Source organism: Temnothorax longispinosus, chromosome 2, assembly GCF_030848805.1.
Source record: "Temnothorax longispinosus isolate EJ_2023e chromosome 2, Tlon_JGU_v1, whole genome shotgun sequence".
Lineage (NCBI taxonomy): Eukaryota > Metazoa > Arthropoda > Insecta > Hymenoptera > Formicidae > Temnothorax > Temnothorax longispinosus.
This window is the reverse complement of record NC_092359.1, coordinates 13,839,398-13,858,481: the sequence shown is the minus strand read 5'-3', so window position 1 is coordinate 13,858,481 and position 19,084 is coordinate 13,839,398. Positions and strand designations below refer to the sequence as shown.

The following is a 19,084-nucleotide window of genomic DNA, read 5'->3' as shown; positions in this document are numbered from 1 at the left end:
GGATTGAAGAGGAATAGGTCTATAAAAATTATATGTAACATAATGTATGAATGTATGTAAATCATTATTGTAAATTGGATGTACAGGGTTGGGTACGTCCCTATAAAACGCCCTTTTAGACCCCTTGGGGTAATAAAGTATCATTTCTATCTATCTATCTATTATTAAAAAATATATTTAATTATATTCCTCATTTTATATCTAAAAACAATGTCACTCAATTGGACAATAAGTTTTACTAGAACAAAAATATTTGTTAAAATATGATCTAATCTAAAACGTCGCTTAAGTGCCTATCTACAATAAATGTTTTAAGCCCTAAGCCCTAAAAATTGACCAATCACAGTTAATTATTCTCTTCAAATTCAATTGTGATTGAACAAATTCTTAAGGCTTAGGGCTTAAAATACCTATTGTACCTGAATGGCACATGTAGAGTCCGACTGGAGGATGCCACTTCAGGGCCCTTCAGCGCACGAAGGGGAGTGCGACAGGGCTGCATCTTATCACCGAAGCTTTTCAACCTTTACGGCGAATATATCATGCGCAAAGTGCTGGAGGACTGAACGGGGGGTGTCCGGATAACTGGGAAGAAGATCAGTAATCTCAGGTTCGCGGATGACACCACGATTTTGGGTGAAAGCGAGCTGGCGGAGCTGCTTCGTAGGGTAGAGGTCGAGAGTATGCAACTGGGACTCCACATAAACAGAAGCAAGACCAAACTAATGTTCATCGATCGTGCCGGGACCCTGCAGCGCACACACGAGCTCCGTGATTTGGAGGTGGTTTCGGACTTCGTATACCTGGGCTCCGTAATCAGCGATGATGGAAGCTGCGACAGGGAAGTAAGCCGCCGCAGCCAAATGGCAAAGGATGCTATGAGGCGGCTCGGCAAAATCTGGAGAAATCGTGGCATGAGCAGGAAGACCAAGGTCCGACTAGTCCAGTCCCTGGTTTTCTCAGTGTTCCTGTATGCTGCTGAGACATGGACACTGAAAGCAAGATTGAGGAGCAGAATAGATGCATTCGAAATGTGGTGCTGGCGGAAAATGCTGGGTGTGCCTTGGACGGCTCATCGCACAAACGCGTCAATTTTGCAAGAACTTGGAATTCGAACTCGCCTGTCTACGATCTGCCTAAGGCGTATTCTGAGGTTCTTTGGACACATCTCCAGACACGAGCCGGACAACTTGGAGAGACTTATGATCGTTGGTCAGGTCAAGGGGAAAAGAAGCAGAGGCCGATCCCCGACCAGATGGGGCGATGCCGTCAGAAGGACCACACAGGGACCCATCCACGAGGCGACGCGCCGAGCTAAGGACAGGGAATCATGGCGACAGATGGTCCACGATTCATGTGGTCACGATCCTCAGTAATGAGGGACCGACTTAGATGATGATGATCTTTGCTATACGGTTTTGCAACCGTCAAAGATAACTTGAACCTTTTGATCAAAATAGTTATATGACAAGTTGTACAAAATATTAAAAAATATCACGTAATTTATGTGTGTTGAATAAAGCATACCTGTCACGTATAGCTTGTCCAGCGTAGAATATTGAACAGCAGTAGGTAGGAAACCTAGCCAGCAGCTGATCAAAATAATACCAATTTAACAAAACGTCGAAATGCACCTCAGGGACTTGATACTTGCATATACTGAAAGCAGTTTATGTATTATTGTTAATGTTATAATTATTAATACACAGATCATTACAGTAAAATTTTTTAAGGCAGATGATTCTTTTATTCGATTTGTTTATATTAAAAAGTAATACAGATATAAATTATTGTACAATTACAAGAATAAATATTTAATTCATAGATGTTTAAAAAATATAATTAAATTTGTATTTATTGCAAAGTGCAGGCAACGACAAATAGAAAAAGAATTGTATTACATTACAGCTCGTGAAACTATTCTGCTGACGATTTAGAGGTTAAGGGTGCGGACACGTCAGGAGCGGTTTGGAGCGCGCGGTAGACCGTGCACACACAAGCGGCTTATCCCGCGCGAAAGAGCCGCCCGAAAGATCCGTGCACACAAGCGGTGTGGACCGCGCGGTTCCGCCGTGACAGACCGTGCACACAAGCGGTTTGGATCGCGCGGTTCCGCCCGCGGCACAAACCGCTCGTGTGCACGACTGCACGATCCGTCGCGGTGGGCTTGTGTGCACGGATCTTTCGCGCGGCTCTTGCACGCGGGACAAACCGCTCGTATGTGGACGGTCTACCACGCGGCGGAACCGTGCGGTCCAAACCGTTTGTGTGCCCACATCCTAACCCTACGTTGCGGAAACTGCACATCAAATACATTTGCTTTATAAAATATTTCAAAATATCACGTAATTTATATACTAAAATTGTTTTGCTAACTTTATTAAATATTTTAAAAGATGTAAGTTTAGGGAAGAAAAAGGATTACCTTTGATATCAATCACACTTTTCTTCATGGATTGCACGTCGACATGTCACTCACGTACTGCTACCGGAAAAAGATTGGAACAGAAATGACGGATGCAGATGGCGCTGATATACGTACCGTTTTCATATCTTGAGTATAATTGAAGATTATACGCACGCGGAAGACACGATTACGATACCATCTCAGTACTTCGAGTAAAACCTGAGATTTTACGCGCGCGGTAGAAAGGCGTACGTATCGTTTCCGTACCTTGAGTCAAACCTGAGATTATACGCACGCGGAAGACACGATTACGATACCATCTCAGTACTTCGAGTAAAACCTGAGATTTTACGCGCGCGGTAGAAAGGCGTACGTATCGTTTCCGTACCTTGAGTCAAACCTGAAATCATACGCGCGCGAAAAAAACCGAATAATACTGTAAAAGATATTATAGCGTTGATCTCAGTATTTTACGGATGATCACAGTACATTGAATATAACAATGGGATGATACGTATGATATCATGTGCTGTGTGGGTTATAATAGAATAATATACACATTTTATCAATATAATGAGATGTTTATAACTTTTTTTATATTTGTAAAATTTATTTATTTTTTTTCAGGCTTTTACAACACTCGTCAGTAATGCTCTTCAAATAGCAGTAATCAATGGATTCGGCGATTTTATATTGTTCCTGGAAAAGTATTTCGTTACAGCTGCAACCGGAAGCGTCGCATTACTTTTCATGAGACAAGATCCTGAGCTACATTTTTACGCTATTCCGATCTTTATCGTTTGCGTTTTTTTATTTTTCATTGCTCATTGTATAATTTCCGTTTACGAGGTGAGTCAAATACATACATAAACATGATATGTTTGTCGACACATTTTCTTATGTATATATACGAGAATGATTTATTAACTAAGATCTTTTATAATAAATTAATTTGTTATTGTAGACCGTTATCGACACGCTGTTCTTATGTGTATGCGAGGATAAGAATTTAAACGGTGAAAATGGAAAGTGGCGTCAGTCTGCGTTAGCACAAATCGGAGCCTCTAGCAGCAATACAAACGGACAACAGTCTCACGAAATGACACCGATGAACGAATAAATATCTGATACTTTAGACGTACCTTTTTTATACACATTTTTACACACATTTTTTTTAGTATGATAGAATACTTTTGCATTTTATCACTCGTACATCTAATAAGAGTAGATTCCTTTCGACATTTACGCGTGCAATATTTGTATTGCTATACAAATAACTTTACAAAAACCTGTCTTGAAAGTTGTTTTTATAATGCTTAGAGATATTTAAATCATGTAAAGATATGAACGCCTTTTTAATTTAAAATTTCGAGGTCTAACAGCGCCAAGTTTTTTTACAAGAAAAATTTATGTATTTTAATAAAATATTTTTATTTTTTTACTGTTACCTCTGTAATTCTTTGTGATTAAATCTTTTATTCTATTGAAAAATACATATATAAACTTTGTATTTAAATACCTTGTATTCCCTCGTTGGGTTAAATATTTTAATAAAATATTTTTATTTTGTACTGTTACCTCTGTAATTCTTTGTGACCACTAAAAAATACACATGTAAACTTTGTATTTATATATCTTGTATTCCCTTATTAAATTTAAATAAAATTTTTTAATCTTATAAAATTGTTATCATACATTCTTTTTCTAATTGACACAATGTAAAGATTTTTCAAAGTAGTGCAACAATTATTTTTGAGGAAATATATATGTTTTCTCTGTAATTGGCGCTGTAATTTAAAGAGATATAATTTTTTTTCTGTAATTGTAATAGATCACTTGAGGCGCGACTCTTCTTTTTGATAAGGTAACATAATTTTGTAATGTTATTAATAATCAATAAAATACTTTTTTGGTACAGTTATACAAACAACATGAAACAATTATCCGGCAAATTCCGTGATCGGTCAATACCGCCGTTAGATTTAGCTAGTTGGAGTGTTGAATACACCGTTCGCCATTCAAATGGAACTTTAGTAACGCCGCACAGTGGTCCCAAATCCCAAAAACCTGGCCAAAATATAAAGGCGTTTTACAATTTAAATAAAAATTGATATATTAATGGTTTTCGAGGTCGCTGATTACGAATCAAAAGTCAAAATTACAAAAAACAAAATGGCGGATCCAATGGCGGACATGTATATTTAAAAAATATCAGATTTAGCCGAAACTTGGTACATTGGGGTTTTCGAGATTGTGGATTACGAATAAAAAGTCAAAATTACGAAACACAAAATGGCGGGCATATATATTATTTATTTTTACATAAAAAACGTTTATTAATACGTGCACAAAAAAAAATAAAGTTGCTTTAATTAAACGTCGACGTCACGGGCTGCCACAAGCATAAATAGTTAATTCAATTGGATATTATTGGACCAAATATTTAAATTATTAAAACAATTATCTGATGTTTTTTGTTCATTAATATTGATGTTGCATTAATAAATTTTATCTTAATTGCATTGATGCTTTTATTTTTGATCTGCTAGAAAATGATCTGTTACGGGAAGTTAACAGATTATTTTTTCGATCGACTGTTTTTTGGGTAAAATCACCAGAACTATTACTAAAAAGTATCAGGAACTATAGAACTCGACTGCATGTGACAAGAACTCCCTTTTATTTTTGATCTGCTAGAAAATGATATGCCAACTTCACCGACATGCTACTTCTCTATTTATTAAAGTATATATTAAAAAAATGCTTTCTTATATACATTACTAGTTCTTTTTTTATTTTTATCTTCACTCAAATTAAATAAATTGATTACATAATTAAAAATACGTTGTTTCCGCGCACATGTTCTAAGTCACCTTTATTTTCTAAAATGATTGTGTGAATTTTGCGGCAACTTATATTTTTCGAATACATTGTGCTTCTATTTGCGTTGAATTAAGACAACAAACTAACTGTAAGGAATTATTGAGCTGTTGACAAATCATACATACATAATTTATATACTGCGATAAATAAACAAAAAAAAGACAAAGCTAATCATCTATTATTATTACTGTAATCTTATGAACTATATAGTAGGTAATATATGCGGAGTCGCTTCGCGTATTTGGCGCGAGACACTGGCCGTGTCTCTTGATTCTATTACTAGGCGCCACAACATTGTAGTTTGATATTTTGCAAAAAGCAGCTATGAGCAGCTAATTCTTTTTTTATTATTTGCTATGCTTAGTAATCTTTGTTATGAGATAAGAAAGAATGCGTCACACTGCGTCGCACTTTTTATATTGACAATTTTATTCATATCCGTTTTTGAAATTTTTACTGTTTAAAGAATATATTATAAATGTTAATAAGCACAGCATATTGCATTTTCTATTACAATATAGATATATGTTAGAATATCTTATCAAGTTGTCATTCAAAGGAATTAAAAATTATAGAATATTATCATGATATATGGCATATTATCATTGTGGGAGACAGCACGATGTCATAGTTGTAAAATAGTAATGGAACGCGTGCATAAAATTGTCCGACTTTGAGGACGCTGGACGTATTTCAAAGTGCCAATACATATTCATAAAATAATTATTGCATAAATTGGTTTATTAAACATTTAAGATAATATAATTTCATATTTAAATACACTATTAAATATTTGAAAATTTGGCTTTTGGCCAGGTTTGGGATTTGGGATTACTGTGCGCCGCTAAGGTCTCAGAGCTGGATAGAACAAAATCTGATTGATGTCTACGCATTTTTGTTTCTTAATTTCTTTATAATATTGTTAAGTATATTTTTTTCTAATAAAGCTATTGATTAGTTTTTATTACGCATTTAAATTACTCATGAGTAAACAAGAGTAAGTTATATAAGTATTAACAGATTTTGTGTGCGGCTATTGCATGTAATGTTAATGTAAAGAAATAAAATTAACGTAAGTATAGAAAATGTTGTATTAATTGCATTGATATTAATATTAATAATATATAACTAATAATAAATCAAGCAACGCGGAGCGTCGCGACGCCAAGTACATACAGAGATCTAATAGACGACTATCAAATCGCGGCCAAGTAGCTTATCCAGAGTTTTTGGGCCAATCAACTTTCCGAATCAAATATCTCAAAAAAGAAAACAGCGATCGAAAATCTGATAACAGTTTTCTAATAAAACGTTGATACGAGCTTTCAATTGCGATCAGTCTGATTAAGATTGGTGCAGTTAATACTGAGATTTCGAAATTTTACATGTTAAAAATGTCTCAATTTTTTCGTTGAGATTTTAACATTTTCAGCAAGAAGTTCAGATTGCAGTCACACGGACAGACACTCACTCAAAGCCAATTTGTTCCTTAAAACGCATTTATACCGCTCTGGTCAGTGCAATCAGTGCGCAATCATTTACACGCTCACATTCCTTGACACTGATTATTATCTTAGTTATCTCGCTTGTGCGTTATATGCATAATTTAATTGTGTGCCGTGTACGCATATACCGTGGGTACCAAAAGTTCCGGAATGGTCAATTTTATCTCAGAAAGTGTCGATTTATTGGAAATTTCAAATAAAAGTTTCTTCAAAGGAGGCCAATAGATGATTCTATTGTTATTCGATTTTGAGTCTAGGGCCTGTGTTGAGCCCAAGTTCAATTTTTTAAATAGATACTCCCATTTTCTCTTGTATCATTTTTTTTTACTAATTAATTTGAACAACTTTTGCCTGAAACATTTTTCTCTTTGTCTAATACTTTTTGAAATATTCGAGGAGAACTTTATGGTATCTTTTTTAATATATAGCTTATCTCGATAATTGTTTGTTGGAGGGAAAAGTGGTATAGGGCTTTTTGACTTGATTTGGTCTCAAGAATGTGTTGTTGCAATAGTACCCCAAATTTTTTAAATACTTGTGTATATATCTCCTTGGATCTTTCATGTATTATTTTTAATATTAGACATCACAGACGCGCGCTTTGCGCGCGCTATTTAGCTTTAACATTATACTATTACTATATATTACACTATTAACCCCTTGATACACATAACAAAATATACGATGACAGATGCTCACCAAGTAAGCACAGTGACCAATCAGAATCGCGGAAAAGCGGCAACAATTCAATCTCTTACATGCCTTCTTTAAGAGCGGATAATGGAAAAAAATAAGTATTAAATGGCTTTCTTATTGTACGCATTAATTAATCAGTTAACGATTCTTATGACATTTATTTCTATATAAAAAAAAATGGAATTTTGGAACAGAATCATAATATAAAACTGATTATGGATAACTCATATGTCAGGGTAACATTTATATCACGTTGTAAAGTACCAGTTCTCGTTTTAAATGTTCATCTGACAAGTAGGTTTTTTCATGTTTTTCCTACAAAGTACATTCCAAAGGATAGGTATATAATAATTTAATGAGAATGAAATAAAAAGTACCGGAGATGGCCACAAGATCAACTTGTACTTAATTGACAAAGTAGGTTAAGCTAAAATAGATAAGAACTACAATGTATATATGAAAATAATTTAGTTGTATTTATATGAGTTAATAAATTATCCTCGTTAAAAAAAATTCTCGTTTGATCACTGAAGTCAAGCAACGTTGAGCACGGTTAGTATACTTTGATGAGTGACCGCTTGGGAACATCGTGTGACGTTACCATCTAATTTTCTTTTGCATTTTTATTATTAAACAGACGCGCGTTATGCGCGGGCTATTTAGCTTTAAGCGGGGAGCACACACTTCTGCACAACGCATAATGCGTAAGCATAAGAAAATTGATTGGTCTATTTCCTTATGCACATGTGTATGGACCAATCAATTTTCTTATGCTTACGCATTATGCGTTGTGCAGAAGTGTGTGTCCGGGCCCTTAATGTTATACTATTACTATTATATTACACTATTAACCCTGTTACGTCCTGTGGAGTCCACGATTTCCCTTTTTCGCGGAAATTCCTATGCGCCTAAGATAGGCTTTAAGATTAGAATAAGTAAACTGAGCACGGACGGTTATCGATCGGCGAGTGAACTTTGATCTCCTCACATTCCTTTTTTTTATAACTAGCTATTTGGCTAGGCGACAAAGCGACCTTCCAGAATAAATTACTGACAGACGGGGCATACGTAATCGGATTTTTTATCAACTTTGTCTGGCCCATAATTATAAACCCGGCGACACGACGCGCCAAAAGGAGCCTTAATCCCAAACAGAGTTTGCTTAGGATCTTTATTGCATCACGCGACTAGCTCAAAATTGCCCGCGCAATGTTCCGACAAACAGAAACGAGGTCTAAAATGTGCTTTTGGAAATCTTGTAAGAGCACGTGGCGGAAGTTTCTGTTTGCAATAAAACTGCAATTAAGATTAGATGGAATGCATTTGTCTGTTGGTACTGAAAATAGGGTCGCAAGATAAACTAAGAACCCAGAACCATAATAAAAGAGAAATCGGCGATAGCCGAAAAACAAAATATGTCACTGGAAGAATCGCTGGGTTGCACCTCCGATAAGACAGTGGGGGCCTTATTAGACGACTCACTAATAAACAGCCGCGAAAATTGATAACCGTATCTAGCTCCCCAGGATAGGCGAGAACTTAAGAATCCACCTATTGGGTGAAGACCATCCCACCCAATAAGAAATCCTTAAACACAAATTAGAAGAATCCCGCCAACCAAAAGTCCTAAAAACGAAAACCAGACACATCCCACACGAAATTCATCCCTTCCATTCCTTACATTTTCCTATATAAACCCTGACATTGCGGCATTTCCTCTCAAAGCTTCTGAGTCTCTTCAAGCCTCCCAAGCTTTAGTCTCGTGGTTTAGTCTCAGCATTATAATCGTGATCTCTTCCGTCTTCGAGTCACGATTCAGCACTTAGAGTCAGTGTAAGACATCCGACCGCACATCAGTCCCTTCGACTCATTCTCCAACCAAGATCCATTTCGGCAAGGAGTCCTTCAAGAATTCATTAAGTAGTAAGTCTCTTAATCTTTTTTCTTTTTCGTATTATCGTCCCCCTTCTCAAGTAGTCTATCGACTATTGGATCCCTGGGAGTTTATTATTACGAGTTTATTAGCATCGCGGATTTGGGTTGATCGGCATGGGCATTAGGTTCGCGGCGGTCGTTGGCGTTGTCGCGGGTCTGGCTGACTGGTCGGCCTTTGACTCCCGGCGTCTTCGTCGCTGTCGTGGACTCGCCCGGTTCGCTGTCACCCCGAGCTTATGGTAGATTAATTATTATTATGGGTTTGGGTCGATCGGTGTAGGCATTAGATTCGCGGCGGTCGTTGGCGTTGTCGCGGGTCTGGCTGACTTGTCGGCCTTTGACTCCCGGCGTCTTCGTCACTGTCGCGGACTCAGCCGGTTTGCTGACACCTTGAGCTCGTAACAATTTCCTTTTGTTTGCTTTGTATGCTTTCGACCGGGTCCAAGGAAAATCGACCACTAAATAAATAAAATAATTTTAGTGGACCCGAAAGTTCCACCCCCTCGAAGACGGAATCTCCGCGCGATCTTCAAGCGGAAGAGGAATCGTCGGAACAAACGGGCGCGAGCAGAACTAAAGAGAATAACATTAGAATTCCTCCGACACGAGCGCCAGTCCTCCGCGGCTCGCCACTCCGCCGCCTCCACCAGCTCTTCCGGAGGAACCACCGTCGCCGCCACCCCCTAATTCGCTTTCTCGCCGCCTTAATTATCGCGTACTCCCCGACACCCCTGATTCTTCCCCCCTGCTCGAACCTTCGTATTCCCCGGTTCGCCCCGGGGAACTTTCCGATTCCCCCTCCCTTTTGCCTGCCTCCAATCCTTCCCCTATACAGGAGAGGTCATATTCCCCTGTTCCTTTCGAGGAACTGCTCATGATCGCTACATCACGTCGGTATGATAGGATTTCTAACCTAAGAATCGTCAACTTTAACGCTAAATATCTCGCTTCGCAGGGCAGACCGCCGCATTTTTCTGCCAGATTCTTTCATTTCGTGCTAAAATGCGTCGAATGAGCCTATTTTTTTAATTAATTTTTGAGGTGCAATAGTAACTATATTCTATATAAATACCTAAAATAAATATATAATTGTCACCTTTATGTTGTCTAATTTGACTTTAAAACTTCTATTCTGCTTTTCACACAGTTCACGCTTCCTTCGTTTCTCTAACAATTATAAGACATTTGCATTTATAAATCTTCCATCCATCTGCCTCTCTAAAAAAGGCGTGCAAAGTCGATACTCGAATGTGTCGCGGTTATTGTTGGTTGTCTCGCTGTGCTTACTTCATGAGCAGCTGTCATCGTATATTTTGACAGTTTTGTGTGTAATGTTAAAGCTAAATAGCGCGCGCGAAGCGCGCGTCTGTAGTGTCTAGTCCATATCTAAAAAAGGGATGTAAAGTCGATACTCGAATCTATCAAAGTTTATTGTTGTCGCTTTTCTACGATGCCGATTGGTTCTCTCGCTGCGCTTACTTCATTTGCAGCTGTCATCGTATATTTTGACAGTTGTGTGTATAGTGTAATACAACTCAGCGAAAAAAAAGTTTAGCTATAATAAATATATTTCAATTTTTTTGACTTAACTGGCCATAATTCAGTACAAAACTTGCAGTAAATATGCAGTATAGCGCCAACCTCTCCGATTTTGTTGAAACTTTTTTATTTTGTGTATTTGGCTAGAAAAAAAGATTCTGAGACTCGGATATTCCGCTCTTTCCTCCACCTCTTTAGGAGAAAGCACCTCTATATCACGGTATGTTAGCGCAGTCTCCCCGCGAATCAACGCACGTTTCCGCGCGTTAAGTTCCTCCTCCGCAGCCTCCGCCTCCAACTCTTCCTGAGTCGGAGGAGGTCGCGACCTGATCTTTTCCATGGCCTTCTGCTTTTCCTGTAGACACAGGTTGACAGCCTCATCCGTTTCTTCTTCCACCTCCTCGTCGTCATCCTTAAATCCGTACCCGTGGATCTTATCCCACGCATCCTGCGCCAACATCTCTTTTGCCTTAGCGAATATTTTGGCCTTCTTGGCTACAAGATCCTCCTTTTGTACCCTTTTATTTTTGGCAGCGATTACATTTGCTCCAGGTGTGCTCGCCCCCAACACACCGGGTGGCCCGTCGTATGTTGACGACGAGAGACGGCCGGGTTTCCCGGACTTGCCGGTTTTACCGTCTTCTCGTCGGCTCCCGGTTCCAATACCGGAGAGTTTCTTCCCAGGAAGACCTTCCATTTGTGCCGTTTGCCCCCACGCTAGGGTTGGTTTTATATCGGGGTGGCCTTTCCTTAGGCTAGTTGGCTCCCCGCCTCACGAGCCCAGTCTGCCCGAGCTCTCGGGTATCCCCGGGTTCGCCATACCCGTATCGGGAACGCCCCCCAGGGGCCCCGAAAGACCCCCAAAAGCCGCCCCCGACCCCTGAGGTTCCACCCGTTGATCAACACCGACAAAGGGAACCCCGCCATCCCGCCCCCGCGCACGACGAGGATGGCCGGCCGAGCAAAGCTCGATCCCGGCCCCGGCCGAGCCGAAGCTCAATCCCGGCCCCCGCCGCCCGTGGAAGACGGGGCACAGAGCCCCCAAAGCCGGCGCCCCCGCCAGGCACCATACTCACCGCCGACCCTAGTTGCCGGCGGCAGGGACACCACCGGCCCTAACTCGGAAACATCCGGGCGGTCCGGTGGGCCCCCTCCTCCTCGGGGCCACCCGGCCCCGACCTTGGATCATTTCCGAGCGGTCCGGGCAGCTCCTGGTGAGCCCGCAACTCCAGGATCTGCCGGAACACCAGCGTGCAATGATCCCGGAGTTGTCCCCCATCTTTCAACGAATGGGAGAAGGCCCACCTCGCCTCGTCGATGGAAGAATCATAATCTCTCTATCGGTCCCGGTTAACCGGGCGTTTGAACTCGGGGTCGCCTTCCCCTACCGGCTGTTAGAGTCTGGGTAGCCGCATACGCGTCGATAGCCAAACTCCTAAGCAGGGCAGCCGGACCCCCGGTTTTTATTCTAGGTTTTCCTTCCCATAGGACGGCCGGGTAACGGAGCCAGCAGAAGCTGGCTCGTCCCTTACGGTCCCGTCCGACCGGGCAGACTTTTTATAGAGGCCGCCTACCTCGCGAGTCCCTTAAGGGACTCCCCGGTCTCCGCCAGCCATAAGACTGACGGAGATTACGGTACTGGTGTGCTCGGGTACCTCGGGTTCGCAAAACCCGTATCGGGGCAGCCCGGAAAGCCCTCAATTGGGCCCCCAGAGTCAGCCCACGACCCCTGAGGGGATCTTGTGCCTTACTTCAATTAAGTCATTTATATCATTATAACCTTATAACGTTATATCTCAACCGCTACTTTAAAATTACACGATAAAACAATGAAATTACATGAATTTTTAACATTCATCAACAACAAAGAACGTTTAATTAATTTCTTAATAGAATCAAAAGTTTTAAATAATACTTTAAAATGTAAAATCTGTGAGAGTGATATAGAATTAAATAAAGATTTATTAGAATTAGATGTACAAAATCGCGTTATGTAATAAATTCTCACAAAAAAAGACAAAAAATTGCATGTGGATTCAGAGAACGTGCCCGAAAAAATACATGGTTTGATAAGAGCAAATTATCAATTGAGAATATTTGCCGATTTGTAGCATATTTTATAATGCTAAAACCGCCGCGGCATGATTTTTTAAAATCTGAATTAGATTTGGCCAATCATACTATAGTTGATTGGCAAAACTTTTGCCGCGAGGTATTAATATTTATAATAATTTTCATCAAAAAATTAATTATATATTACTATATATAATTATCTAACATAAATAATTATTAGGTATGTGTATATTTGGTTGAAAAACATTCCCAAAAAATTGGAGGTAAAAATAAAATCGTAGAGATTAACGAAGCTAAAATAGGAAAAAGAAAATATAATAGAGGACGATTGATTGACGGAAAGTGAATTTTTGGTGGCCATGAACGTGAAAGTGGTCGTACATTTATTGTTCCCGTTCCTGAGAGGTCAAAAAAATGTTTGTTAAACGTAATAAAAGATTGGATATTGCCTGGTACTACTATAATGTCCGATTGTTGGAAATCATACAAATATTTGGAAAATGAAGATTTTGTGCATTATACCGTAAATCATTCCTTAAATTTTGTAGATCCAGATACGGGTACAAAATTTTAAATATTATTAAATAATAATAATATTAATAGAATATTAAATAAAATATTTTTAATCCTAGGTCACATACTCAAAATATAGAGAGGTTTTGGCGCGAAGTACGTGCTAATATTCCAAGATATGGGACAAGGGAAGTTTATTTAACTGGATATTTAGCCGAGTTCCAATTTAAAAGAAAATTTTGTCGAAATGAACGTATTCCCAATTTTTTTAAAATAATTAGTGAATTGTATCCTATTACGTCATAATTATGTATTTTAAAATTATAATTATTAAGATTTTCCACCTGTAAGGCGCGCACTTTGTTTGAAAAAATACAATATAATACATTTATATATTATGATTTTAAGTATTCTCTGGTTTAATGAAGCAGAGAATAGTTGATACATTGTATTCTCTGGTTTAATAAAGCAGAGAATAGTTGATACATTGTATTCTCTGCTTTAATAAAGCAGAAAATAGTTGATATGGGGACGGCGCGTGCCACTCTTAGCCGCTAGGGGCGCTAGCAAAATTGGAGACGCACCGAGCTGTCACCGCGAGTACCGAGCATATCGTTAACGAGAAAATTTTTGTACATAAACGTGAATATTTCGGAATTTTTTAACATGCCGGGATATTGTATTCTCTGCTTTAATAAAGCAGAGAATAGTTGATACATTGTATTCTCTGCTTTAACTAAAAGCTTTTGGTAAGACTTCCGAATAGCCCCTACCTCCGAATTTGATGAAACTTGCAGGAGTTGTTGACAATTGTAGGAAAATGGGTAGATATGATGCAGCGTTTTGTATAAATGTGTATATCCCTTTTAATAATATCTTTGTTTTACAATAAGTAATCAGTGCGCGTACAACCACAGAATGAGTGATAGCTAGAAGGGATTCTTTTGATAGGGCAAAAATTATGTAAGATATAGATAGCACTATAGATGGCACAGGAGTGCCGCCTTTATATCATTTCCAACACTCCCCCGTAAAAAGGCAATTCCTGTGACAATACAAATAAAGAATAATAAAGGAGAGAAATTAATTCTTTAAACCAATGTCTTTGATACATTTTTCGTGCTTGGGTGTTGAGAGTCCTTTAGTTAGCACATCAGCAGGCATGTCCTCGGTTGGAAGATACCCAATTTGGACCTTGCCATCTTCAACTGCTTCCCGCACAAAATGGTGTCGCAAGTCTATATGCTTGGTGCGTTCGTGGAAAACTGGATTTTTCGCTATTAGTCCAGCACTTTGGTTGTCACAGAAAAGCATCGTAGTGTCCAGCTTTCCCACGACTTCAGATAAAAATCTTCGTGTGTAGATGGTCTCCTTGGCCGCTTCGGACAGTGCCATATACTCTGCCTCGGCACTCGACATGGCCACTGTTTTCTGCTTCCTCGATGACCAACTGATAGCACCGCCAGCCAGTTTGAACACGTACCCGGTGTAAGATCTTCGGTCATCTATGCTCGAACCCCAATCAGCATCTGAAAAACCGACTAATTCGTTACCAGTTTTAGTGAAGGTGATTCCCAAATTCTCGGTTTTCTTCAAATAGCGTAGCACACGCTTTGCAGCCTTCCAATGATCTTGACCAGGATTTTCACTGAATTGGCTGAGTATACTTATTGCGTGCGCTATGTCCGGGCGCGTACTTGTAGCTAAGTACATCAAAGAGCCGATGAGATTTCTGTAGGGAATTTGGCTCATTTGTTTCTTGTCCTCTTCGGTGGTCGGGCTCATCTTCTTCGAAAGTTTCACAGCAGGATTCATTGGCGTAGCCACTGGTTTGCAATCTTCCATGTTGAAACGTTTCAGTACATCTTGGATGTACTTTTTCTGCGTCATGCGAATTTCGCGTTTCTTCTTATCTTGAGAGAATTCTATTCCAAAGCAATAGTGAAGTTGCCCTAGATCCTTCATTTTAAAAGATTTTGCGAGATTCTCCTTCAGTTCAAAGATGTTCTTGTCATTCGAGGCAAAAATGACATCGTCGACATAAATCACAGCAATCGTTAACTTTCCGTTCTCTCTTCAAATGTAGACGCAAGGGTCAGCATCAAGTGGTTTGAAACCTAGAAGCTTTAGTTTTGAATCAAGCTCTTTATACTACTGACGGCCGGATTGCTTCAATCCATATATCGCTCTTTTTAGAAGACACACCTTGTCTTCGAATATCTTCTGGAGTTGTTCTTCTTCCAGCACTGTTGACAATCCTTCCGGAAGCTCCATGTAGATTTCTTCATCAATATGTCCGTTTAAGTAAGCGCTGGTGAAATCAAGCTGATGAACTTCCAGTTCCAGTTCTGCTGCAAGTCCCATCACGATTCGAATGGAACCAATCCTGGCAACCGGGGCGAAGGTTTCGTGGAAATCAACGTTCGGTTCCTGTGAGAAACCTTTGGCTACTATCCGAGCCTTTCGATGTTCTACCGAGCCATCTGCCTTGAATTTAGTCCGTAGAACCCATCTGGAACCGATAACTTTTCGGTTTTTTGGACGATCGACTAAGGTCCATGTACCATTTTCTATTAAGGCTTTATACTCGTTCCGCATGGCTTCTTTCCACTCGTGCGCTTCCTCTGTTGACAGAACTTCCTTCGTTGTACGTGGATCCCCTTTTTCAGTCATCCCAGCAAAACAACTGAAGAACTCTTCTTCGGCTTCAGCTTGATCCATATCAGGGCGTTCTTCTTGTTGATCTTTTCGGTTTGCTTCTTGTTCTTCAATCCGAATCATATGTGGCTCTTTTTTAGGACGCCCTCTTTGACCTGTGAGTATTTTCTTTGGACGTCCAGGTCCAATTCTCATCTGTGGCATAGGTTGCTCTTCGCGGATATTTGGTAGGTTGCCTTCTTCTTCATTTTCATCAACGTCTTCTGGAACGTTGACCTCATTGTGAGTTTGATTTGTCAAAGTTATTTCTAATTCATTGTCAGAATCTTCCTGATCGCTGTCGTTGTGAAAAGAACCCTGTATTTCTATGTCGTTTCTGCTCGAGCGTAGTAAAGTCTTCTTGTCTATAAACTCTTCAAATTCCTGTTGATTTTGGAAGGTGTTTACGAAGGTCACGTCGCGACTCACGCGAATTTTTCTTGACTTCAAGTCCCACAATCTGTAAGCTTTCGATTCTGCGGAATAACCGACGAATACGCATTCGATCGTTTTCTGGTCGAATTTCACGCGTTTTGACTTGTCCAGCATGTGGGCTTTCACACCAAAAATTTGAAAATGAATTGCAGTTGGAGTTTTCCCGGTCCATATCTCGTAAGGTAATTTCCCCTCTAGGCTTCGTGATGGACATCTGTTTCGTATGTAGGCTGCAGTCAAAATTGCTTCCGCCCAGAAGGTTCGCGAAAGGCCGGATTGAATCAATATACACGTCGCCATTTCAACGAGTGTCCTGTTCTGACGTTCTGCAACGCCGTTTTGTTGCGGTGTGTAATCTACAGTACGCTGATGACATATTCCTTCCTTCTTCAGGTAATCTTCAAGTCCGTTGCTTCGATATTCTCTTCCGTTATCTGACCTTACAGTCTTGATAAATTTTCCAGTCTGTTTCTCGACTTTCGCCTTGAATTCCAAAAACTTGTCAAAGAGTTCATTTTTCTTCTTTAGAAAATAAGTTTCGCACCATCTCGACTTGTCATCAATGAAGGTGGCAAAATATTTTGAACCTCCAATGGAATCAACTTTCATTGGTCCACAGAGATCTGTGTGGATCAGTTCTAAGACTTCTTTGGATCGAGAGGTCGACTGTGTAAAGAGGGTTCGCGTCTGTTTCCCTTTTATACAAATTTCGCAAGTTGGTAGTTTTTCATTACCGTTGATGGTGATCCCGTGAATCTTGTTGTGCTGACTCAGATCTTTTAGATCCTTTTCATTCAAATGACCAAATTTTTGATGCCACTCCTGGAGTCTTGATGCATTTGCCTGTGCGACGAGGGAGTTGCTCTCTAATTCCTTGACAAAATACAATTCCCGTTCTCGTTGAGCTACGATAACTTTTTCTCCGGTTTGTGGATCTATGACAGCAGCACCCTCTTTCCGGAATAGGACCTCGAAACCGTGATCAGTAATTTTGGAAACAGACATCAAGTTTGAGCGAAGATCCGGTACGAACAAGGTTTCTTCGAGTTTGGTTGAAAAATCTTGACTCACATTAATTTTGACATCTCCGATTCCGTTTATTTCTGTGGAGTGGGAACTCGCTAGATTTAATTTTAATGTATTGGATTTCCCAATATTCTCAAATTTCTCTTCGAAAGAACTCATGTGCGATGAGGCACCAGAGTCTAAACACCATTTATTTTCTCGGTTCGGTATAATATTCATAGCTATTTCGGCTCGTTTCGACGTTTCTTTTCCGTCTGACTTTTTGTCGTTATCTTAATTGCTTTCGCCACTTGCAATCCTTTGCCATGTGTCCAACTTTGCCGCATCGATGACACTTGTATTTGAACCGTGCTTCATTTCCCTTGTCGGATGATTTACGTTCTTGATGTTGGTTCTTGGAGTTTCGGGATGGCTTTGACGCTACCATGGCTTCGGATTTTTCATCCTTGTTTCGCTTTCTGGCTTGGAATTCGTCGAGTAATTTTACCTTTAACTCGTCCGGGGTAGGCAATTCTTGTCGCGTTTTAATAGCTACTCTGAAAGCTTCATAAGATTTTGGAATGCTGGATAGTAACAGAACAACTATCATTTCTTGAGGGATTCTGATTTCCATGGCGTCCAGCTTATTTACTGTGTCAAAGAAATTTGCCACGTAGTCTCTCATATCCTGAAATTCATCCATCTTATGATTTATCAATTCTTCTAGCAGCATCGCTTTTCGCGTCGGGCCTTCAGATTCGTAAAGGCTCTTCAATTTTTGCCAGACTTCTTTAGACGTGGTGCATCCGTTTACTTGTTTTAGTTCCTCGGCACTTATTGCGAGTATGATGTCGGCCATGGCCTTCTCGTCGGCCACTTCCCAGGCTGCAACGTCAGCTGCATTCGTGGCTGTCGCGACAGGTTTTCTCTTCGTTCCGCTGACGTATCCCCAAGCATCGTTCTTTATAAGCAATGCTTTCATGTGGATTTTCCACGTATCATAATTTTCCTTTTGGAGAGGCGGAATTTTAAACGACGTTTGACTCATCTTTCACGGGAAAATTACGGCTTATAATCTGCGAAAAGGTTATGTTTTTCTTACGATCGCTTTCGTATGTATACGTTAAGTTTTGCACGTATACTTTTCTTTCAGCGCAGTACCAAACCTTCTGGGCCCATAACCTGTAGGAAAATGGGTAGATATGATGCAGCGTTTTGTATAAATGTGTATATCCCTTTTAATAATATCTTCGTTTTACAATAAGTAATCAGTGCGCGTACAACCACAGAATGAGTGATAGCTAGAAGGGATTCTTTTGATAGGGCAAAAATTATGTAAGATATAGATAGCACTATAAATGGCACAGGAGTGCCGCCTTTATATCATTTCCAACAA

General features: G+C 39.8%; 1 protein-coding gene and 1 pseudogene across 1 annotated transcript in view; both read left to right on the top strand.

Annotated features, from left to right (window-relative positions):
• Positions 1–19,084, top strand: part of LOC139808109 (trimeric intracellular cation channel type 1B.1) — a 193,209-nt gene that overhangs the window by 99,206 nt on the left and 74,919 nt on the right. The gene's annotated exons all lie outside the window — the stretch shown is intronic.
• Positions 13,088–13,902, top strand: LOC139808265 (uncharacterized; annotated as a pseudogene).